The following is a 24,048-nucleotide window of genomic DNA, read 5'->3' on the forward strand; positions in this document are numbered from 1 at the left end:
TCCCTACCAGCTCTCATCCACTGTTGAGCTGTCGATCCTCGCCTCTGAACAGCCTGTCGTGTGAGCCTCTATTTCCCAGATGTTACGTTTTCAAGCAAGGACCTTTATATTTTCTCCCTTGCTGTCCCATGTGCTTCAAAGGAGCTCCCTGTAAACACCCACAAAACTATCTCATTATCTTTCTTCCCTTCTTAAAACTCTCCTTTGCCGGGATGCCTACAAAAAAACATGACAATGGTTAGGCTGCTGGCATGCTGTGACCAATATTCTGATCAATATTGTCTCATCTGTTGTCCTTTGTAAGCTCTTTGGGGCAGGGACTGGCGCATGGTAGAAGGCTTTTTGATTATTTCATTGGAGATGCAGGTTAGACTTAAGGGATGATGATGACCAGGCTCCAAGCATCTTTGCATTTGTTTTCCTCCAGCCTTCTCATAGGGCTACTGTTCTACAAGCTCTTCCCACGACTTTTCAGATATAGTCAAAGGCAAACTGCCTGCTTCTTTCAGAAATCACGGCTGTGTTTGTGTGGTGCTGAGAAGGCCACTTAAAAACAATATATAGTACCGCTGCTGGCAACTGACCTCAAATCAGATCACCCAGGCTTCAGCTGTGTTATTGGATTGGTGGGCTGGCGCTCTGGTTACATCCATGGCATAAGTGAATTAGGCCCCCAGGATCCCGTTTTTATTACTGTTTTATGTGGCATAAGCTTGTTTCTCACTTTTGCACACAAACTTGTTTGCACTGTTGTTCCCTATAGAATAAATTACTACGTTTTAGAAAAGTGAAGTGCGCCCTTCTAAGTGAGAGAGAAAATTACTGACACGTGCAGCACGAAATGTGAACATGCAACAGTTTGCAAACAACCCCCGCCTCGCAGCCCTGCTGCGCCATCTCGAAATCAAACACAAGCAGAGGGCCAAAGTCTTCCCTGGTGTAACGCCATTGGTGGGGGCCAAATTCTTCCCTGGTGTAATGTGATTGGAAACAGTGGAGTTGCACCAAGGATGGATGTAGCTTGTTCTTTGTATTCCAGTTGCTCCAAGGGGCCCAGTTGAGACCAGGACCCTGTTGTGCTAAGCACTGAACATACTGGGAGTGACAAAAAGAGCTTGCAGTTTAACTGAACAAAGCAAAGTGGGTAGAAGGGAAGTATTGTTATCCCTGTTTTACAGATGGGGAGCTGAGACATAGAGCAGTCAAATGACTTGTCCAAGGTCATGCAGGGAATCTGTGGCAGAGGTGAGAAATGAACCAGATCTTCAGAGCTCCAGTCAGTATCTTAACCATAAACATGTCCTTTCTCTCCACCTGGGAATGTAGCTGATTCAGTGGGACTGGGCACAGAGATTGACCATACTCTGCCTTTTGAAGCCTCCTTCGTTTATTTATGGAATATCTGTCCCTTGTAAACGTCTTTTTTGCACCTGCCTGTGCAGATCTGGAAGGCTTTTGGCACCTGGTGGCTGGACTCCTCCCTTTCAACCCTGGGTAACAGTTGTCCTGCAGCAGGTTAACAAAGAAATTTTGTTCTCTGGATCACAAGCTCTTTAATCCAACCAGAAATTAAATGTGGGGAGTAGAATTGGAGACAGTAGTGGTACTATGGTGGTACTGTTCCAGTCTCTGCCCACAAATTAAGCTCCACCCATCTAAGGCGCCTCTCTCAGTAAATTGGGCAGATATTCAGAGTATGATTATACCTGCTTGTTCCTTTAGCTAACTCCCTTCAGTAGGGCTTTAACATGTCTGTGGCCTTCGCTAGGCTTGGCACTCCCCCCCCCCTTCTTAAAGGAGGAAATAAATAATTTAAATGTTAACGTTAACTGTCAGCACTGGACAATTGGGTTAACACCTCACTGAGATGCAGGGGGCAGCCCATCCCTCTCAGAGTTGTTTGTTCAATGCTCTCCACAGACTCTGGTAGACATCTCTGCATTGGGTACATTTGGTTCACTTGCGTGAGGTTTTCTTCACAACTATAATAGCTAGAGACCGGGTTTTTTATATACGAAAGCAGAGGTGATGGAGAACACAAGAGATGCTGGTAAGCCATACCACCGAGGAGCAGCACAACCCAACTCTGAAGCCACATTTTTTTGTTTCCAATGTTGTCTGCTGCCTCAGCTGTGAAAGATGGCACTTGCTTGCCAGTGAATTTAGAGCTTATGGCTTGATGGCCCTGGAGATTGATATCCCTTCTATGCCGGAGGAGCACCAATACAGCATGGGCATTGTGAGAGCCACACACTGCCCTGCTAATATGTGCCTCACTACTGACCCGAATGGAGATGGCAGGAGAAAAGATAGTTCATCCTCCATGCCTATATGCTGAGACTGCCAACAAAGACACTTCTCTAACAGATGCTGTGACGTTGCACTCCATATGCTTTATGGAAGTATGCTTATGAACATGACATAATTGGAATATACTTTATGCTAAATACCCCTTGTATGGTGTCATTAGAAAGCTTGCAATCTACTAAGTGTGTTCATCCTATATGTTTGCATGTATTATTTCTATATCTGGAGTTAGAAGAATAAGATATAAACTTGTATCTCTGATGTAGACATATTAAGTGGAGGCCATTAAGGGTGCACCAGAAACAATCAGTTGTAAATGGCCTTAGTTACTTGAAAGCTTTCCTGTGTACATGCGGGCCAGCCCATGGGGGATGGAGACTGGGGGGGAGGGGTCTTACAGTGACATGTGACGATGTCACCTGATAATGGAATCCATCTTAAATCTGGTACTTTTCCATTTAGAGGAAGGGGGTGGGGACCCAGAGAGACAAGAGTCCCGCCTTGTGCCAAAGCTATAAAAGGGGGTGGAGCAGGACAAAGGAGGCTGCCAGTCATGAGAGAACCCCTGGTTACCACCTGAGAGATCTGCTGGATCTAACAAAGACTGTACCAGGGGAAAGGATTGGTCCCAGACTAGGAAGGAGTCTAGTCTGTGAAATAAGTTCATTGGACATCTTTGAGGGTGAGATATTACCTGTAATCAATTTCTTAATGTATTAGGCTTAGACTTGCGTGTTTTGTTTTATTTCGCTTTGTGACTTACTTTGTTTTGTCTGTTGTTACTTGAAACCACTTAAATCCCACTTTTTATACTTAATAAAATCACTTTTGTTGATTAATATCTGGGGGAGCAAACAGCTGTGCATTTCTCTCTATCAGTGATATAGAAGGTGAACAATTTACGAATTTACCCTGTATAAGCTTTATACAGGGTAAATGGATTTATTTGGGGTTTGGATCCCATTGGGATCTGGGTGTTTGGGTGCTAGAGACAAGTAATCTGCTGAGCTGTTTTTAGTTAAAGTCTGCAGTTTTGTGGGCATGGCTCAGACCCTGGACCTGTGTTGCAGCAGGCTAGTGTGTCTGGCTCAACAAGGCAGGGTTCTGGTGTCCCAAACTGGCAGAGAAAACAGGCTCAGAGGTAATTTCAGCACATCAGGTGACAGTCCCAAGGGGATCCTGTGACTGAACCCATCACAGATGCTATCAGACTTGGGTCACCAACTGGTTTCCTCTAGGTCATCACAGAGACACCAGATGACAGCGAATTTCAGCCCCTACAACATAAGTTGGAATCACATGGGCAACCTACAGGTGAAAAGGCTGCTCTCTCTTCCCATTAGGGATGTGCAGTTGGGGAAGGGGACTGCATGCTCTAGTACAGTGGTTCTCACTGGGGGGGTGGGGCGCAGAGGAATGTTCAAGGGGGCATGTGGCAGGGCCGGGTACAGCCCCCATGGAGGGTGGGAAGGGAGTGCCCTATATTCAGCCCCAAGTATTGCTCTGCCTAGGCCCAGCTTCGCCCTCACTCCCTCTCTGCCCCCAGACCAGCTTCAACCTCGGCCTTAGCTCCACTCTGGCCCCAGCCTGGCTGTGCCCTCATTCCCTCCATCCCCAGACCAGCTCTGATCTCAGCTGCAGCGCCCCTTTACCCCCTGCGCTGCCCCCAGCCGGGATCCGCCTCTAGTCACAGCTCCTCCCCCATCTCCAGATCCGCCCCCAACTCCGCCTTCAGCTTGCGGAAGTCTGGGCTGTGCAGTAATGGAGGCGGGCTGCAGACAGAGTCTGTTACTGGCACTGGGGAGGGGGACTGGACAAGTTTGAGCTCCACTGCTGTAGTAGCTAGGGCAGGCCACTGGTGAGGTTTAACGTGAACTCCTTTTGACCTTGGGCAAGTTGCGTTTCACCTCTTTTGCCTCGATTTTCCCGTCTGTTAGTTGGGAATGATATTCCTTTCCTGCCTTGGAGGGCTGCTGGGGCTGAAGACATGTTTGAAATGAAATCCCTCTGTAAGAGTCAAATGCTGTCCCGTTGTTATTTCCTGAGCTGCCTGGTTCTTCCAAGTTTATAAAACAAGCGAAGAGGACCTTAAACTACTGCCTCTGGGGAGGTGTTGGAAAGCTGAGGGCAACAGCATATTGTCTGTCTTGCTCATTTATCTGCCAGAGGGAAATATTTCCTCTTGTCTTCACAGAATCGACCTGCAGGGTCGTCTTACCCCCACCGCCCCAGTGAATCGGCCGCAAAGGGGCTAACTGTGACAAACTGAAGAAGTGTGAACCTGCCTGCCAGCTTGGCTCTGGGACCTTTTCTGACCTGAAGGCTTTGAAGAGCCAGTTATGAAATAAGAGCGAGCTCTCCCCCGCCCCCAGAGTCACATGCTCCTCACATGGAGCTGTGCAGCATGCTCCGAGTTAGAGCCTGCTCTGAGTCCGTAGCCGTGTGTGGGGAAGAGAGATGACATGACTCGCGCTGTTGATAATAATGGCTTATGTGATCTCACTTCATTATATTTGATTGGAGCACAGAAAGTCCCATCTGTATTCATGAGCCAGTGAGTCTGTCACCAAAGCGCTGCAGGGGGTGGGGTGGGGAGAGGAGCAACATTCATCCTTGCTCTCAAACCCCATATTCCTTCTGCAGAGGAAAGCAGCTCGGCAGAGTTATGCTGAGGGCTGGGTGTACAGCTGTGCGTGTGAGGATGGAGCAAGGCTCTGAGGCCATGGGAGAACTCTTCACCTCTGTAGTAAGGGGAAGAAGGGTTAGGGCGCCCCTGTGCTGGCCTGGAAATTTGGGGCTGCTTCACGTTATCTGGGATGCCCTGGGATAAAAGCCTTTTGCTTTGGAACAGCCTGGGCGAAACAGGTGTTTGTAAAGCTGTGCAAGTCTTTCCCTCCCCCTTTTTCCTTCAGAGAAGCAGGGAAGGGTGACTCATTCCCCCAGCCTACGAGGAAACTTTAATGAAGAAATGCATTTAAAAAACCCCCCTCCCATTTGGGGAGGATGGTGCTTCTATCATCTTCGGTTATGAGACAATAGCAGTCAGGCTGTTACTTTTAATTACTTTATTTCTAATTGTCAATTAGTGAAAATATTTTACTGTCCTCTTCTTGATTAATCTGCTTCCCACGTTGGGATCAGAACTGAGTATTAAAATCATGTTTTGGGTGTGTTTAATTTTCCTTATATTAATTGTCACATTGTGCTCTGAAAAGCCCTGAGGTACCTCCCGGCCCAGCTCTGGGAATCTGGATGGGATCATACTAGAGTTGCAGGGTAATGGTGAATAGGTGAGCTGTTGCTTCATCTTACAACCATATACACTTCCCAAAAGTAATCAGAGCAAATGTAATGATTCCTCACTGGAATGGAGATGGCAGAAGACTGACTTTCTTAGAGTGCTGGGTTTGGGGGTCAAATCTTTTCACTTCTATATGGCACATTCCCTTCTAACCAAAGTTAGTAGTGACCAGAAAGTTACCATGTAATGGGTGTTGGCCTGTGTGACATGAACTTGTGGAGTCCACATCACAAAAATAGCTTATCTGGGACTGGAAAATTTTATCCAACTCCTGCTAGTTCAAGGATTGAAGCCTTCTATCCACGGTGAAACGTTTTTTGTGTCACCACTCATGTCCTTGGTCCCTCCCACTCCCCACCAAAAAAACAAACAAACCACACAACCAAAAACAAAACAACAACAAAAAACGGGCTCTCTCTAATTCAGGGGTAGGCAACCTATGGCACGTGTGCCAAAGGCAGCACACAAGCTGATTTTCAGTGGCACTCACACTACCTGGCTCCTGGCCACAGGTCCGGGGGGCTCTGCATTTTAATTTAATTTTAAATGAAGCTTCTTAAATGTTTTAAAAACCTTACTTACTTTACATACAATAGTTTAGTTATATATTATAGACTTATAGAAAGAGACCCTCTAAAAATGTTAAAATGTATTACTGGCACGCGACACCTTAAATTAGAGTGAATGAATGAAGACTCGGCATAGCACTTCTGAAAGGTTGCTGACCCCTGCTCTAATTCAAAGGGATAAATGTTATGTTCTGTATAAATCTGGAGCCCCACTTCCTCCCTACTGAAAGAGAGGAGAAGCATTCCCCTTCACCTCCTGACTGCGCCAATGCAGGTATAGGTCTCCTCTACTCCCACCCTTCCTTCAGCTTTCTGGCTGCTGCAAAGGGGATGTCCCCTCTGCCCTACTCCTTTTCCAGCCTCTGTTTTGTAGATCCTCGTCCCTAGTGACTTGATCCACAGACTGCTTCTAATGCTACACACACTGCTGCCAATCAGCAGCAGTTAAACTGATCTGTGATTCTGGTCCATTCCACTGCTGTCCGCAAGGTCCTGAATAGCTGCAGTCACTCTCTTGTAGCTTGGGACAGCTCTGAGCAGTAGCAGAAGCACTGGGTCTATCTGCCTGCAGGTTCAGGAAGATAACACTGGCTCTCTCAGATGCAGTTCGCTTGAAAAGTTGTCACTGTAACTATAAGAGTTAGAGATCTCTAACTACTACTTCTCCCCTCCTACCTGCCTGTTTCGCTTGTTTAAATGGAAGATTGCATCCTGCAGAAGTGGATGGCTTAGACCCTTACACTCACTACAGAAAGTCTTTCAATCACCACTGGTGAGTAAACTGCAATCAGACAGTGCTGTCTTCCGGCAGTATAATTCCTTGAACGGAAGACAGTAATAGAAAACACATTTATTTCACATAACAAAACCTTTGTCCACAAATGCTTTCCCTTCATCATTTTTGGAATACATATTTAAGGCAGAGAATGTGAGACAGTGCATAAGTTAAGGAAAACAATATTGCAGATACGTGAAGGTGGTTTATTTTTGATCAGTTTTTAGGAGGAGTTCAGTTTGTGCTATAGAAAGGCTATCCTTAGAGGCAACCGTGCTGCTGTGCTTTTAGACTGGATTCCTTGAAGTTGTAGTGTTGTACTTGTAAAACCAGTAAACCCATTAGCTTTCAAGACATTCTGTACAGATCAGGAGGAAATGTTGCAGCCTTTGAGACACTGGATATTAGTGTTCAGAACAGGGAGGGAGGAACTGGATGTGAATGTTCAGGCAGTGGGTAAATTCTGTCATGCTCAGGGACAACTGGGTCAGTGATTGAAGGGTGTTCTGGCAATATTCAAAATTTCATTTGGCTTTACTCATTTTCCCCAACTTCAATTTACAAAGGTTTAATGGACCTTGATTATAGTGTCATAATAGAATTTGATGATGTGAACTACCGTATTTCTTTATCATAAGCTCTACATCCCCCCCCCTTTATTTAAAGAAAGGGAAATGTTTTCAGAGGAGGTGAGAGAAACATGGGGGTTTTGCTCTGAGGTTGAGCCCGTCCATTTTTATCTCGTTATGTATCATTTTTACCTAATGCTTTTATATTATTTGAACTGTGCTTGGTTTTTAGATTTGATGCAGAGATGAAGTTGCTATAACAACATGATGATTCACATAATTCCAGCGACAATCTGCTGGGGTTTATTTTTCGATCATGAAGACTTATATGGTCCTGGTGGGGATTTCTACCTGTTTTCAGTTAGAATGCCGCATTGTTTTGCCTATACAATCCTTTGGGGTTACCGCTGCTTATAAAAATTCCTGCCTGTTATATAGCGCTTTTCATCCCTAGTACTTCACAAAGGAGGTCAGTATAATTACATTTTACAGATGGAGAAACCAAGGCATAGGGAGAAGTGCCTTGCTCATGGTCATGTGTCAGAGTGGGGAATAGAACCTAGGCTTCCTGAATTCCAGTCTAGTAATCCATCTACTAGGCCATGCTGCTTCTCTAATTCTCTCTAGGAGCTGGAACTAAGTTGCTACAGCTTTTGACTTGTTAGTCACAACCATTAAAAAAAACCCAACAAACAAACAAAAACCACCTTTGCTTCTCTGGTAGAAAGATACCTTAAAAGTATCTAAATATGGAATGAAGTCATAGGACAGTTAGGTTATAGGTAGGAGCCTACTAAGTTTACGGTCCATCTTGATCAATTTCATGGCCAGAGGGTTTTAAAATTGGTCAATTTCATGTTTTCAGTTGTTTACGTCTGAGATTTCACAGTGTGGTAACTGTGGGGCTCCCAACGCAAAAGGTACCTAGAAGTGGGTCTGATCTCCTCCCTCTTCCCCACCAGATCTGCCATGCAAGGGAAGGACAAGTCCTGTCCCTCCCCAGTCCAGTGGGGACTTGAAGCTAGGAGCTCCCAGCAGCAACGGGGAGGTCAGATTTCACTAAATGTTTTTCACGGCCGTGAACTAGAAAGGGCCCTAGTTATAGGTACACGAGAACTGTATTAAATGTCTTAAGTATTTTAAAGGAGTCTTGCGTAACCAGGAGTTCACAGCTTCACTGTTTGTTTTAATCAGAATAATGTACCTAATTAAAGGTGATTAATTTTTACTTTGAAATATACCAGATCACATAAGTAAGGGCTATTGCATGTCCAGCATAGAATGCAGAGGCATAAGGAGGGTTCCTGGTTGTAGGCTTAAGCTTAAAAAAATCCCCCTAAGACTTCTTTTCCCTCAGCAGCTTGGTGGTTTTTTTTGTTTTGTTTTTTTAATTAAATTAAGCATTGAAAATGATCAGTTTTACCAGTTTGAAACATCAGATTTTAGGCTTTTTTTTGATGGTGGTGGGGGGAGAGGTATCTGTTGGGTTATATCCTAAACTCTGTTTCTGAACATTTAAACAACCCAGCTATGGGTGAGCTTGCTTCCTTCCCTCTCCTTACTAAGTCATGAGTAGAGGTGTATCCCTGGAACCCTTTTCAGAGCATCAGGCCTGTAAGAATATCACACAGGACGTACAGCACAGGATGTTAGTGCCTCAAACTCAGGCCTTCCTTATAGCTCACTGAATAAGACACGAAATCCAGATTCCAGCCTCCATGAAGGTTTGGTTCATAGCCTCTTCCTGGGCATTGAGGCTCTGTAGGCAACAGGGCCTCCCAGCTTGGCATTCTGGAATCCTAACGGTCCATTTGGGTCATAGAATCATGAAGATGCAGGGCTGGAAGGGATCGCAAGAGGTCATCTAGTTCAGCCCCTGTGTTGAGGCAGGATTGACCATCCCAGGGGGGGGGAGGGGGGTGCAACCCATTCTTAAAATCCTCATGATGGGGATTCCACAACCTCCTTAAGTAACCTGCTCTAGTGCTTAACTAACCTTGTAATTGGAAAGCTTTTTCCTGATATCTAACCTGAATCTCCCTTGATGCAAGTTAAGCCAGTTGCTTCTTGCCCTACCTTCAGTGGACATAGAAAACTGTTGAGCACAGTCCACTTTATAACAGCCGTTAACATATTTTAAGACTGTTATCCAGTCGTCCCCCACCCCCACCCCAGCCTTACAAGCACCCAGTTCTTGTGCTTTTTTTCTCATCTGTCTGGAGAAACTTCATCCCAAAGGGGTGGTGTTACAGGGCCCAACCCCCCTGTTCAGAGAGATGTTCCTCCTTATATTCTACTGTCTTAATCTCTGGAGCATCCAGTGGGAAATTGACGGAATCCATAATGTACCATTGACCAGCCTGAGCATTAAATTAGAGCCTCTTTATCATGTCCAACAAATGAAATACAGTTGACAATGTTAAAAGGTCCTGGCTTTCTGTCCTGCCTAATTATGTTGAATTACAATCGCATTCTGAAGGGACAGCCTAAGAGGGGTCAGTGGAGCTTTAGATGGAATTGAAATTTGTAAATGACAAAAGAGACGAGAGAAGCAGCAGACACGTAGCAATTAAGGCACTGATAGAAATACACCACGCTTTCGTATTATTCAGAGCCAAGTGCTCTGTGCATTACATTTCTGAGCATACGTACGCACGCTGCTCTTGGTTGGGTTAGTGTTTGGGGGTAGTCTGCGTCGAGGAAGCAGCCCTAGGAGCAGGAAGTACACCAGTGGGTGTCACATGGCACTATTAGCCCATCATACAGCAAATGCTTCTGGCGGGGGGCGATAGTCAACATGATGTAGCTGTTCTTTCTTGCCTCTGATTTCTGTGGTCCTGTGGTGGTCAGAGCTGTCTGTTGCTGTCTCGGTAAAACCTGTGGCAGAGGACACAACCACTCATGTATCTATCTGTTTTCATGTCTTAGATAAGTGCCTCCTCCCACCTCTTCTTTCTGTCATCCATAGTTGTTGCTCTGGCTCTGCCTTTCTAGGGCAACTGTGCCTTGGTTGTATGTAGGAGAGACACAACTAATAATACACAGATTCTCAGAGTCTGCAGAAAGGTCCAGGCTGACAATCAATCTGAAAAAAAGAAAGGTCGTGTATCAACCTGTGCCAGGGAAACCCTACCCGAAGCTGAAAATCACCATTAGCAACACACAGCTGAGTGCAGTGTTAGACTTCTGCTGTCTTGTCAGTGTATTGTCAAATGATACTATAGACAAGGCGCTGACAAGTAGTATCAACAAAGCCAGTTTATCGTTTGGCAGACTATCAGGCTGAGTTGGCAGCAACATGGTATTAAGCTTCAAACCAATCTAAAAGCCTACACATTGTGCTGTCCAACTTGTACGGGTGTGAGACCTGGACCTGGGACAGGCATCCCATTAAGCTTCTAGATAAGTTCAGTTTACTACATCTGCGTGCCATGCTCTGCATCAAAGAGCAGGATAAAGTTACCAATAATGAGGTTCTGGAACGTAGTTACGCCCCAAGGATCAAAGCCGTGCTCATCGCATCCCAGTGATGCTGGGCTGGTCATGTGTTTAGGATGGCTGGCGCCAGAATGCCGAAGCAGTTGCTGCATGGAGAACTGAAAGTGGGCACCTGCATACAAGGCGGCTAGAAGAAACGCTTCAAGGACACATTGAAGCATCACTTAAAACAGTGCAACATTGGCTTTGGCAGTTGGGAGCCATCAGCAACAGATTGACCATGCTGGTGAGCCGTAGTCAACAATGGGGTTACCCAGTTGGAGATTAATCACTGTATGGATCTTGAGGCACAGAGGCTGAATCGTAAACAGCAGCGGACTCAGCAGGCACAGCTTGTAATCTCTTCTTCAGTATTGAGCTACCTGTGAACTTCATGCAGAAAGGACTGCCACTCGCCCATTGGCTTCTTTAGCCACAGCTATACTCACAAGACGTAATACAATCATCTGGGTCACCTTTGGTCACGCAGGACAACAACGTGTGTGCCTTATTGTTGTATTTATGCACCCCAAGTGAAAATACCGCAAAAGTATCAGTGCTGAAAAATAGATTCCAGTAAGCTATCCCGTATCCAGTATGATATTGATGACATGGGGCTGTACCATGGTACCAGACTCAAGGCTGGCAGTGCAGCTTTTATGTTATCATGGTAGATAGGGCTGGAACATTTAGCTGTCCATCTACTGTTGTCTCCCCCTAGGTGGAGTTTTGATCCCCTGACCAAGCTGACAGTCCAACCTGATTCCGAGGGAGCTTGTCCCTGGCATGGACTAGAATACTCCTAGTGTGATATGCTTGACTGCGCTGAAGCCGACGCTGGTAGGAATGACCTGGTTGGAATGCTGCTTCTGATCAGGTCTATGCAGATGCTGTGGTGGAAGTGAAGATGCCCTTCTTCCCTCCCTTCCCTTAGAGCCGTGGCAATGCACAATCTGCTAGCCTTGGCCTCTGACTCCTACTATGGGCACTCCTTCTATCTCCCTGCCTGCTGTATCTGTCTCAGTCATCAGGAACACGCTGACCTGAAAGTGGCTAGGCACTGCCACATTGATGGTTGAGGACGAAAGGTGGTGATGACTTACCAAGCCATTGATGGGGCTCTTTTGACAGTAGGGTAAATTCTCCCCTGAGTTATGTGAACCCTTTAACGTCCCAGGGTGGACTGATGAAATGGGTGTCTGGCTACGATGATGAAGGCGGTGCCATAATCTAAAACTGGAAGAGGTAACTGTTTGTGGCAGTAGCGTAACCACCACTCACACCTCCAGTCCCACCCCAGAAATATAGGTCCTGAATGTGGGAAGCTGAGTGCACTGAGCCGGAAAGCATCTGGGATAGTCCTGTGCTTGTTATAGAGGGCATGATACCATGAGCTAACCTGGAAGAATTCTCAACCACGTGGACAGTGAACTTACCTGGAACAATCTCTTTTAGACTCCAACAGCACTGTAAAGGCAAATTTGGTCAGCATAGCAGGGCCAGGGAGGTGCCAGAGAGGGCCTGTATACCACCCAACAGCTGGGGCTTGAAAGTGAAATGAGGGGAGGAATGCAAGGGTAGGTGGTGGTGTAACTAGTGTTTGAACAAGTGATTCACAACTGGAGACTGAGTGCATTGAAGTTAAGTCCTTGATCCAGCACGTGCCCTGACTGTTGCTCACACGGCTCTAATGAGGTCTGCTGGAGTTGCAGAGGGTCAAAGGGCAGGCATAGTCTGGCCAATTGGATGCAGTGGTGGTGTTCTGTTCTTGGAGATCAGTGTTACAACCTGGCCCAGCGCCCCACTGTATGGTCACTACTCCATTGGATCCCACATACGTCCAAGCCATCTGTGTCTGGGCAGTCTAGTCACTTCATCTAGCTCTGGGACCCTGGGCTCACACTGTGTTTGTGGCTGGTAGAGCCAGGGAGCTAACACTCAGCAAGCACAGACAAGCCGCCTTCACAGTCAGGGCGGTGGTAACAAGGTGCCTCATAACCCTGGGTAGCCCTGGGAAATGTCATATCTGGGTTCAAGTCCTTGCTTTGCCACAGACTTCCTGGGAGACCTTGGGCAAGACACTTAGCCTCTTTGTGTCCCAGTTCTTCAACTGTAACATGGGGATAATAGGCACTGCCCTGCCTCACACGGGTGTTCTGAGGATAAATACATTAAAGACTGTGAGGTGCTCAGATGATTCTATTACAGGGGCCAGGTAAGTACCTATGGTAGGCAGTGAAATTAAAATAGATTTTTAAAATTCCTCCCGCTTTAGTGAGGGGTTGTTACTGACACAGGTAAAAGTCACTATATTTTACACCTGGTTTATCTGGGCAGTGTGTCTGTGTGTACCCCAGAGGTGACTTACATATGAGGAGGGTTGCTGTATTTCTGCCAGGCATGGCTAGTGTGGCAAGTCAGGAGAGTTCCAGTAGAGCCCACCAGGTAATTTTCCAGCCGGCAGCCTTGTTGGACATGATTTGACTAATCAAGGAGGAAGCTGTGTCCCTCTTGTGTGACCTCTCTATTAGTATTGTGTTTCTGTGAGTCTGAATGGCATTTTCATTTAATAAGGGAGGTGATAAAGGAAAGCTGCCCACTTCCTGTGGGTCAAACACATAACTCAGCAGGAGAATTGCTCATAAAACTGCATCATCATTACTAAGCCCTTGAGGATTTTTGCACCGGTTACTTCAGTCTGGCCTGATCTCTGAAATGGATCAGCTGCTTTTGTTTTTCTGAATGCAATGGAAATTCCTCTACCAACAGAGATTGATATTCTGAATCCTCCAGTGGCTGGAGGCTTCAGGTGAAGCCCAGATCCATAATACGCCTTTGCTAACTGGGTGCATATACCTTGGGTTCCGAACGTGGATGACTTCTTCCGGGCCCTCAGCTGGTGATCCATGTAGGCCTTGAGGATTTGACCCTTTTTCTTGTTGTCGTCCCAGCATATGTCACAGCAGATAGGCGCAGATTCTCAGCTGGTATAAATTCATCCTGGCTCTGCTGTCTTCAGTAGAGCTATTCTGCTGTAATCCAGCAGAGGATTCAGTCTGCTGTTCTTAAAGTGTTTTGTCCTTTTTGTGACTCTGAATAAGGTGCCGCCATAGCATCCTGCCCTAACAAGTTCCCTGTGCCTGATTTTTCAGAGCTGATGAGCATCCACAGCCCTTATTATTGTCAGCAGGGATTGTGGGTGCTCTGCACTTCTGAAAATCAGACCTGTTCTCTTTTAAAAATGTATTTACTTCTATCCTGATAGGGTCCCAGGGTGATCTCTCCTTTCAAGGACTCTGTATAACTCACTCTGCTTGGAAATTACCAACATCCCGTATTTCATTAATTAAACTGCACTTGCGATTTCTACCCTCTCAGCCCCCCATTCCCTTTCATGCCTGACCCTATTACTAGGCTGAGTTCCTAAAGCTTCTGTCATATAATACATTAGCTCTTATCCTACTCTCATCGCTGTGGGATGTGGGCGTCTTCCAGTTGCACATTAAGCAGTATGACTAACAGCTGTTATGGGTGGCTCGTTCTCTCTCTCATCTTTTCACTAAGGGGAGAGTTGTGTGTGCAGGGGGGTGTTTTGTTTGGGTTAGCTGGGTTTTCATTTGAAATGTATCCGCTCTCATGTGTGTTAGAGAAGGCAGGTTGGTGACGCGTGCCTTAGAGCAGAAGGTGGGGAAATTTGTCATGGGCCAGTTTTCCAAAGAGTTTGTTCCATAGTCTTGAACCAGTCCCTGGGAAAGTTCTGTCTCCTGCACGGATGAGCGTTACCCTTATGTTAGAAAGTTCCATTGTCTGAGGAGCGCTGTTTTTGAGTGTGGGTTTCACCCTGGAGTGTCAGGTAATCTCTTAGGTATGCTGGGCCCACTCCATTGGTCCATTTTGAAGATAAAGGACCGAGACCTTGACTCACTGTTCTATGGGAAGCCAGTGTAGCGAGCGCAGGACAGGTATGGTGTACTCATGGCATCCAGTGTTGCTGAGCAGACATGTTGCAGTGTTCTGTACTAGTTAGAGTTTCCTGAGGGCTGATAACCCCATGCCTAGGTTTGTAGCATTGCTGGAGTCCAGATGGGAGGTGACAAAAGTGTGTGTAAGTGAGGCCAGGTCATCCTTTCCCACAAGGAGGTGAAGTTTCCTAGCCAACTGGAGACGACAGAAAGCATGATTTGCAGATGCTACTATGAGAACGCCTAGTATCGGTGAAGAATTACAGGAGAACTCAGAAGTTATAGACTGAATTGACCATCTGTGGATGAGTACTTTCAACCGAAGGAGACTACACAGTGGCTGCAAACTGTTCAAAATGCTTTCCTTTGCCCACCAGTATCCCTTCTGTCTTGGTTGGGTTCATCCTCAACAAGCTGTTCTTTATCATCCATGAGCTTATCTCGTCCAACTGGGCCATGTTGAGGGTATTGGGGTTGTGTGTAGTGAAGAATACGCTGTGTGTCCCCTGCACATTCCTGGCACTTGAGTCCATCTTGTCTGACCAGTTCTCCAACTGGCTGCATGCAGATGTAGAATAGGACCGGAGAAAGGATTGTGGTGGGGGTGCCGTTTCTCATCTCTTCTGCTTGGGTACGTCCCACCAGGAAGGACTCAAACCATGTTAGCACATTCCCATGTTACCCCTGCTACCCCTGTAACACAAAACAGCAGTGTCTGATGGACAACAGTGTTGACTGCTGCACATAGATCCAGGAAGATGAGAATAGATGTCTGCCAGAATGGGGCCTCGGCTGTGCCAATCAGTTGCTCATGACTAGGGCCCTACCAAATTCATTGCCGTGAAAAATGCGTCACGGACCATGAAATCTGGTCTTTTGTGTGCTTTTGCCCTTGCCCTTCATGGGGAAGACCCATGTTTCTCAAATTGGGGGTCCCGACCCAAAAGGGAGTTGCAGGGGGGTCCACAAGGTTATTTTAGGGTGATCATGGTATTGCCACCTTTACTTCTGTGCTGATTTTAGAGCTGGGCAGCCGGAGAGTGGCAGCTGTTGGCCGGGTGCCCAACTCTGAAGGCAGTGCCCCGCCAGCTTAGAAGTAAGGATGGCAATACCTTACCATGCCACCTTTACTTCTGCACTGCTGCCTTCAGAAGTGGGCAGCCAGAGAGTGGTGGCTGCTGACTGAGGGCCCAGCTCTGCAGGCAGCAGCGCAGAAGTAAGGGTGGCAATACTATCCCAGGCCATCCTTACTTCTGTGCTGCTGCTGGCGGTGGCTCTGCCTTCAGAGCTTGGCTCCCGGCCAGCAGCCGCCGCTCTCCAGCTGCCCAGCTCTGAAGGCAGCACTGCCGTGAGCAGCAGCGCAGAAGTAAGAGTAGCAGTACTGCAACCCCCTCTACAATAACCTTGCACCCCCCTCACAACTCCTTCTTTGGGTCAGAACCCCTACAATTATAACGCTGTGAAATTTCAGATTTAAATAGCTGAAATCATGACATTTATTATCTTTAAAATCCTGTGACCCTGCAATTCACCAAAATGGACGGCAAATTTGATAGGGTACTACTCATAACTCTTTCACCAACCAGGAAGGTCATGCATTGGATTCACAAGGCTTGGGTCAAGGGTCCATTAAGGTGTCCGATACCTCTTGAGTAGTGAATGTATGGAACTTGGGAACATGAGCGGGTAGTGGCTGGCATGGGTGTATGGTGGGGGCGGATCCAGGCTGTTAGGGAAGATTTTTCTAATGTGTGTGATCTTTTCTGTGAATTAGGATGATAGTTTTTTCCAGTTCTTGCCGCTGGGTTCTGCTGTGGGCTGTAGACACTCAGGATTAATGAAGTGGTTTACCCCTTAGCGTCTTGGGGTGGGATTTGGTAGCTGCAATGAAGGTCTCTAGGAAGTCTTTCTTGGCTTGTAATACAGCCTCTGCATAGGCTTGGAGAAATTCTTTGTTTCAGCCTCTTGGTTTCAGCCTTCATTTTCTGCTGTAGAAGCACACATTTCTGTCCCTATCTCTTCATCTGGTGCAGGGAGTTGGAAAACCATGGTGATCTGTGTGGGCGATGGGGAGTGGGCCAGTGCATTGAGGACTGAGGCTATTGTACAATAATGATGATTCATCAGGTCCTCAGCTCCATGTCCTGTGAGTGGTGTGCTGAGGGATAGCTCAGTGGTTTGAGCATTAGCCTGCTAAACCCAAGGTTGTGGGTTCAATCCTTGAGGGGGCCACTTAGGGATCTGGGGCCCTGATGGTCCTGCTAGTGAAGGCAGGGGGCTGGACTCAATGACCTTTCAAGGTCCCTTCCAGTTCTAGGAGATTGGTATATCTCCAGTTATTACCTTTCCTTCAGCATGCTTTGGAATTTGATGGAGTCTTTATGGGCAAATCAAGGTCATGGATCTTTCTTGTTGCCTGCATTCTGGGAGAGTTCTGACTACTGCCTTAATGTGGGTCCAGGCTAGTTGGTCAGATTTCCAAAGTTTCTCTTTTTTTGCAATGAGGAAATCCTGGTAGTTTAGCTTTCTGAGTGATGTCCTGCAATGCATGGGGTTGGAAGGCAAATCCCTCATACTACTTGCATCCGACGAAGTGGGTATTCACCCACGAAAGCTCATGCTGCAAAACGTCTGTTAGTCTATAAGGTGCCACAGGATTCTTTGCTGCCCTCATACTACTGTTAGCATAAAGGCTTGTTTGTGAGCCTGAGATAGAATTTTGGTTTGACTTTTTGATACTCTTCTATCTTATACTAATATATGTGAACAAAAGGATCCTTACTAATATGGGTAAAGAAAGGACAAAGACACTGTATGTTGCTTTTGCCTAGTCAGATGGGTGTATTAGTATAATGGGAATAGATAAGAGCAGTTAAACTGTTACTGGACATGGTGGGAATGTAATATTTGAGCGCACACTTGAAGACTGCCTCAACTCCTATCTCAAGGCAAGATCAAGCAAATAGTCGGGAGGGGCAAGGGGAGATTGGGGGAAAAGTAAAACACTAAAAGGCCAGAGAAATGCCTGCCCCTGACTTGTAGCAGAACCTCACTCCTTACCCCTCCCATTGGGTCCAAAAGAGGTGGGACGAAGACCCCAGACTGACGACCCTGCCAAAACGGAACATGACCATAAGTTGTAAGGGGTGGGACCGAGGGCGTGCATTGCAGGTATATTTGGGCCAGCTAAGAAGGAGGGGATGGGGAAAGTGGACACAGGGCAAGGCTCTGGGGTGTCAGAGCTGGGAAGGGAGACACGGGATAAACACTTTGCGGTGTCACAGCTGGAAATGGAACACTGGGAAGCAGACTCTGCCGGTATGTAGAACTCTGGTTATGCTTGCTTGGAACTAACCCCAATAAACATCGCATTGCCTGCACTTCGGACTTCTGATCTTCTGCTTTCTGTCTGCGTGACAAGAATCGGGGGAGGGTGTGAAAGGGAAAGCCCTCTAACAATCACATTCAGTCTTAATCTGCTCTCTTGGGTATTAGGCAAAAATCAAGGTCTCTGGAACCTATCTACTGGTCAGATTTCACCACCTTGACTTACTCTCCTGGGATGGAACAGTCAGGCAAGTGGCAGACCCAGGATTAGATATCAGGAATCCCTTTCTGTTGTCCACCATGCTTAGTTCACTGTCCTAAGAGACAGCAGTAAAAACCGGACAGAATAAGAGTGTTTGGGATTAGGGCTGGGTGGGAAATTAGTTTCCTGTCCTGTGAGAATTTTTGAGATTTAAAGAATAAATCAAGAACAAAAAGGACAAAATTTCAATTTTTTTTTATGAACTGACAAACAAAAAAGGTTTGGGTCAATCAGAATGGTTTGTTTCAATTTTGACTTTCCCCCTTTAACCTTTATGAGTCTAAATTTACTACCAGTTTCAAACAAAAAATCATTTTGACTTCAAGAAACACAACTTTTCATTTTGATAAAGTCTCATTGGGACATTTCGACAACTTCGAATGTTTTTTGCAAAAATACTTTGAGCTGGGAGACTTGTCAAAAACGGCTCTGTTTCACCAACTGTTTTTGGTTCTGACCAGCTGGCTTTTATTGGCGAAAAAACGTTTCATCGAAAAATTCTTCATCCTCTCTCCTTGGGATGCTTGGTAAAAGAGAGACGTGGTTCAGTGGTTCTCAACCAGGGGCCCCCTAGGGGGCCTCGGGCAGGTTTCAGGGGGGGCCTCAAGCAGGGCCAGCATTATACTCGCTGGGGCCCAGAGCAGAAAGCCGAAGCCCTACTGCATGGGGCTGAAGCCCAGGGCCCTGAGCCCCGCCACCAAGGGCGGAAGCTGAAGCCTGAGCAATGTAGCTTCATGGGGCCCCAAGCAGTTACCCTGCTTGCTAACCCCTAACACCAGCCCTGGCTTTAATATGCAGAAAATCAGTCATTGTGGCACAGGTGGGCCGTGGAGTTTTCATAGCATGTTGGGTTGGGGGGGGGTGCACAGAAAGAAAAAGGCTGAGAACCTCTGATTTAATTTGACTATGATGGAGACTGATTAACTGAGGGAAGTGATAGACCTAATGCCCCATGAATGAGACAAGGCTAACTTGCTGACTAAACCCCATACTTCCAACCCTGTCTGGGTTAAATCCAGCTCTCAAGTACTTTCTGAAACACAGGTGATGACATTGAAATATTTCAAGAGAGAGAGTCATTTGGAGTGGTAATCTATGGCTGATAAATCACAGTACTCACAGAAGTGCCATCCAAAGTGTCAAAAATCACAATGGCTTGTCTGGGCCATCTCTGGAGTCCAGAGCCAAAAAACTGGGGTGTATATATAAGATTCACTGGATGACCATGGAAAACGTACCTCGCTTTCTCCATCTGTAAAAGGGAGAGAATAGGACTTACCAGTTAGAGCTGGCTGAACAATTTCCAATTGACTTTTTTGAAAATTCAGAAACTTTAAACCAGTTCCATCTACTCTGCTTCTAGTTTCTTCCAGAGTAGACTGCGATCCTGCCACCTCTCACATCGAACTCCTGGTCAGAGAGCGAGAGCGTGTTAGTGGGTGGGGTTGTGAACCGAGAGTGAAGAGACCCGGGTTCTATTTCTGACTCTGCAGCTGACCTGCAGTGTGACTTTGGGCAGGTCCCTTCACTTCTCGTTGTACCTCTGTTTTCCTTCCCGCTCTTTTTCTGGTTTGTCTGTTTAGACGGTGATCTTATGGGGGCACGGGTTGTCTCTCACCATGTATCTACAAAGTATCTAGCACAGGTCTCAGTTGGGGCTTCTAAGCAGGGCTGTAATACAAATATTACTAATGATTAATAGTAATGGGAGTTGTAGCTGAGTAACATCTGGTAGGGGAATTTTGTGTGGGGGTGTGGGGAGGAATAGCTCAGTGGTTTGAGCACTGGCCTGCTAAACCCAGGGTTGTGAGTTCAATTCTTGAGGAGGCCACTTAGGGATCTGGGGCAAAATCAGTACTTGGTCCTGCTAGTGAAGGCAGGGGGCTGGACTCGATGACCTTTTGAGGTCCCTTCCAGTTCTAGGAGATTGGTATATCTCCCTTTATTACCTTTTTTTTATTACTACTGTAAAATTTAAAATGGAAAGAGCACTGGACTTGAGGAGGTTGTTCAGTATAAGGACCAGAATCACCAAAGTTGTAGCAAAACACTAGGTATTTATGCTTCAGATTTGAATAAGTTAAGGACATTGCTATTCATTATTAATCAAACATCGGATTTGGGATAGTTATCACCTAAAGATTTTTCATTAGCATTTCTGATAACAGATCGATGGCTAACGGGCAAAGGCATTTATTCTTATTTTCCAATTAAATCCATTAAACATAGTTCTTACCAGCTATTGCAAGGGACGGTGGCATGTTAAGGATCCTCTGTTTATTGATGCAAAAGGCCATCAACTGTAGTCCACCTGCTTGAGGATAGAAATGTTGGCAGCATGTAGCCGTAGCATACTGTTGCATCTCTCAGAAACTGGTCAGTACCTGGCTGACTTGAGACCACAGCAGAATCTGGTGGGAGACCTTCCGAGTGGTTGACTAGATAGTGCCTTTCCTTCTCTGTCAGCACCCCACTAAGGCACTCGTGGTTTTGTGGTGCTGGAGGTTCCATCCTTTGGATGAGAGAGAACTGAAGTCCTGGTAAGGTGCCAAAAAACATTGGAAACTGGCCAGTACTTACAGTGGGAAACCACTAGGGCATGATCCAGTGGGACTATTCACATGCTTGAAGCTACATATGTTCTGAAGTGCTGCACCAAGGCCAGCATGCTCAGCACCTGGCAGGATTGAGGCCTTAAAGAAACCAGGCCGTTCCTTAAAAGTTATTGGTGGGAGTCGAGAAATCCCTTGAGTTTTGTCCCTCACCCCACAATACATAAATACACCTGGTAATCTGGAAGATTTCTAAGTCCGTAACTCCTTCGTTTGTTTCCTCATCTTTAAAATGAGGATAACGCTTCAGTACCTCAGAGAAGTTCTGATTAATGTGTGTAACGTGTGGTGGAAGCAATAAGTGTTGCTTGGTTTTGTATTCAGTCGTCATCTGCAGCCCAAAGTACATGAGATGTTCCTGGAATCCAAAAGTCAAAGACATGGAGCAGCTGTGAAAGTATCTGTATGTGAAAGCAGGGAATGTGGTATATTCCCCTCCACTCAGCAATCTCTGTCTTTCATTCCAGATTGCACAGGATTCTTGTCTGACGGGGAGAACAGAATAAAAGCAACTCTGCAGGACCTTGTTTCCAATATAAGGTAAGGGGGAAGGGCCTTGTCTATGATTGGAGAGGTTGGTGTGAGTTGGGAGGTGGTGGAAGTCTTGGACACAGGTTGCATAGTCATGAACATCCTGCATATTTGGTCATGCAGGGTGGGTTGTTTCTGGTTCTTCATCACACGTATTTAGAGGCACAGCTCTCTCATTTTGGCTCAGCGTTTGCAAAATGGGGCTGTGGTCTGTCGAATTATTAGGCTCTGAAACAAGGTCTGTCCAAGCAGATGTTCTGTTCCCTGCAAGACTCCCCACAGGCTCCAGGTAATGTTATTTTAAAGTTGTTAAGCTGTCTCTACGCTAAGTGGCATTTCAAATCATGTTAGCTAATGTGATGAAAAAACCACCAGTTTACCCAGTCTGACCAGACTCTCAGCCATACTTGTTTCCCTCCCACTCCTGAATCCTTGCTGTCCCTACCGCCTGACACATCCCACCCCACCCCACAGGTCGCTAGCTAGCAGAAGTGGGTCAAATGCTGCACCCCTTCCTGCTGGTCCTTGTGAGGGCTCTGCCTGTAGGACACGCATCTCATGGATCCTCCCTCACCCCGCCCCAGAGTGCAGATGAGTCTTGTTCAGAGTGCATCTTAGTCTTGTCCCAGAGGTTGTATTCTACAGGATGTGTTTCCATATGCATTTCCAAATGTTTTTTACACTAGCTGGCTGATCCCTTCTGCCCCAGAGCTAGCTGCATTTCATTGGTAATGTATGTCCATCGGCCACTGTTTTGAGATTCGGTTGCTTGAAGCTGAGCACTTAATGTCTGCTGGAGCTACAGGTGCTCAGCAACTCTGAAAGTCAGGTCACTCAAAGATAGACTTTGTGGGTGAACAATTAGGTTACCCCTGTGTGAAAAGTCTTGCCATTGGGGTGAAGTGTGATGTGAAATGGAAACTTACGTGTAAAATGCTCTAAGAGATGCCATGATTTATGGTCTGTGGCACCGCAGATGTGTCGACTTGCACTTGCCAGGTCCATGCCACCCACGCTGGGGATAGTTGAGGAGCCCCAGTGTGTTCAAACCACTCTCCTGGCACTGGAAGAGCGCGTGCGTGCTAAAGTTACCTCGCTGGGTAACTTCCCATCTGCTTCACCAGCACATTTCACAATGAAAGCTCCATTCTTGGCCGAGGGAGGACAAGCAAAGATCCATTCAGTGTGTACATAAGTTTTCCTATAATCGTGGCTTTGTTCTCCCTTGCTTCCAGAATTCCTACACTTCAAGTTGTAGGAGGCAGCTATTGCTTTACATAGCTGCCTTTTTCATTAAGTAGCTTGGACATAGTAACTGTGTGTTTCAGTGTTAGATCCCATAACTCCAGCATTGACAGGGGGGAGAGTAGGGTTTTGAATGGCTGTTTTTGCAACCTGAATCCAGGCTTAACTTTAATGTAAATGATTTGTTCACTGCATGACCTGAAAATTTGTGACCCTTTATCAGTCACACTGCTCTGCAGCTCTTGGTTTGCCTCCTGTGCCTTTCTTTGTTCCTTGGGAAGTGTCTGCAGGTTTGGGTTATTTTGGGGTTTTTTTTTAGGACTCTTGCTCAGCTTATGGATGCCACTCTATTTTCTGCAGCTTTACAGCAGGGACATGGGAGCTGCAGACGGACTCCTGCTTTGATATCAGGAAAGTGACACTGTTCTAAGTGAACACTAATGGGCATAGAGACTTCAGCTCCTTGGTCTCTCCAGGTTGGCGGATCAGGGGAAGGGAAGCTTGGAATGTTGTTGCCCCTCCTCTGTGGATAGAGAATTTCACTCTCTGGGGTGTCCTCCTAGCACCAATTTTGCCTAAAAAACAAATGTCAAGATCTCATGTTCTAAGGCTCCAGATAGCAGCCTGCCCCTGCAAGAGAGATTGTCAATGCACAAATCACTTTCCGTTTTGTTGTGTAACTCGCCACCGTTGAAAAACAAATTTCCCTCTGTGGGCTCTCCCGCTGGATTGGTAATTCTCCAGTTCTGACTTGCTTTGGTATAAAATTTCCTTTGCAGGCTGAGGATTGAAAACTAGGTCAGGCTGGAATGCGGCCTTGAGGAGTTGTAACTAACCCCTGTGCACTCGCTACAGACAAGCACATTGTGTTTAACACTGCAGACTTTTAGCAGTCAAGGGAATTAACCATTGCAGCAGTTTATCTAGGGATGTGCTGGAGCCATCATCACTTGGAGGCTTTAAATCAGGATGCTGCAGCTTGACCAGACGTTACGGGCTTGATGCAGGAATCACTGGGTGAAATACCCTGGTCTGCATTATACAGGGGGTTGGACTAGGTGATTGTAATGGTCCCTTCTGCCTTTACATTCTATGCATCATGTCATCTGGG

The 24,048-nt window shown here is 46.4% G+C and overlaps 1 protein-coding gene across 8 annotated transcripts in view; it reads left to right on the forward strand.

Annotated features, from left to right (window-relative positions):
• Positions 1 to 24,048, forward strand: part of TSNARE1 (t-SNARE domain containing 1) — a 673,885-nt gene that overhangs the window by 65,009 nt on the left and 584,828 nt on the right. For all 8 annotated transcript variants that reach the window (XM_045004924.1, XM_045004925.1, XM_045004918.1 and 5 more), the window contains one exon: positions 21,629 to 21,701. The gene's annotated coding sequence lies outside the window, so the exon portion shown is untranslated. The remainder of the gene's footprint in view (positions 1 to 21,628; positions 21,702 to 24,048) is intronic.

This window comes from Mauremys mutica, chromosome 2 (genome assembly GCF_020497125.1).
Source record: "Mauremys mutica isolate MM-2020 ecotype Southern chromosome 2, ASM2049712v1, whole genome shotgun sequence".
Lineage (NCBI taxonomy): Eukaryota > Metazoa > Chordata > Testudines > Geoemydidae > Mauremys > Mauremys mutica.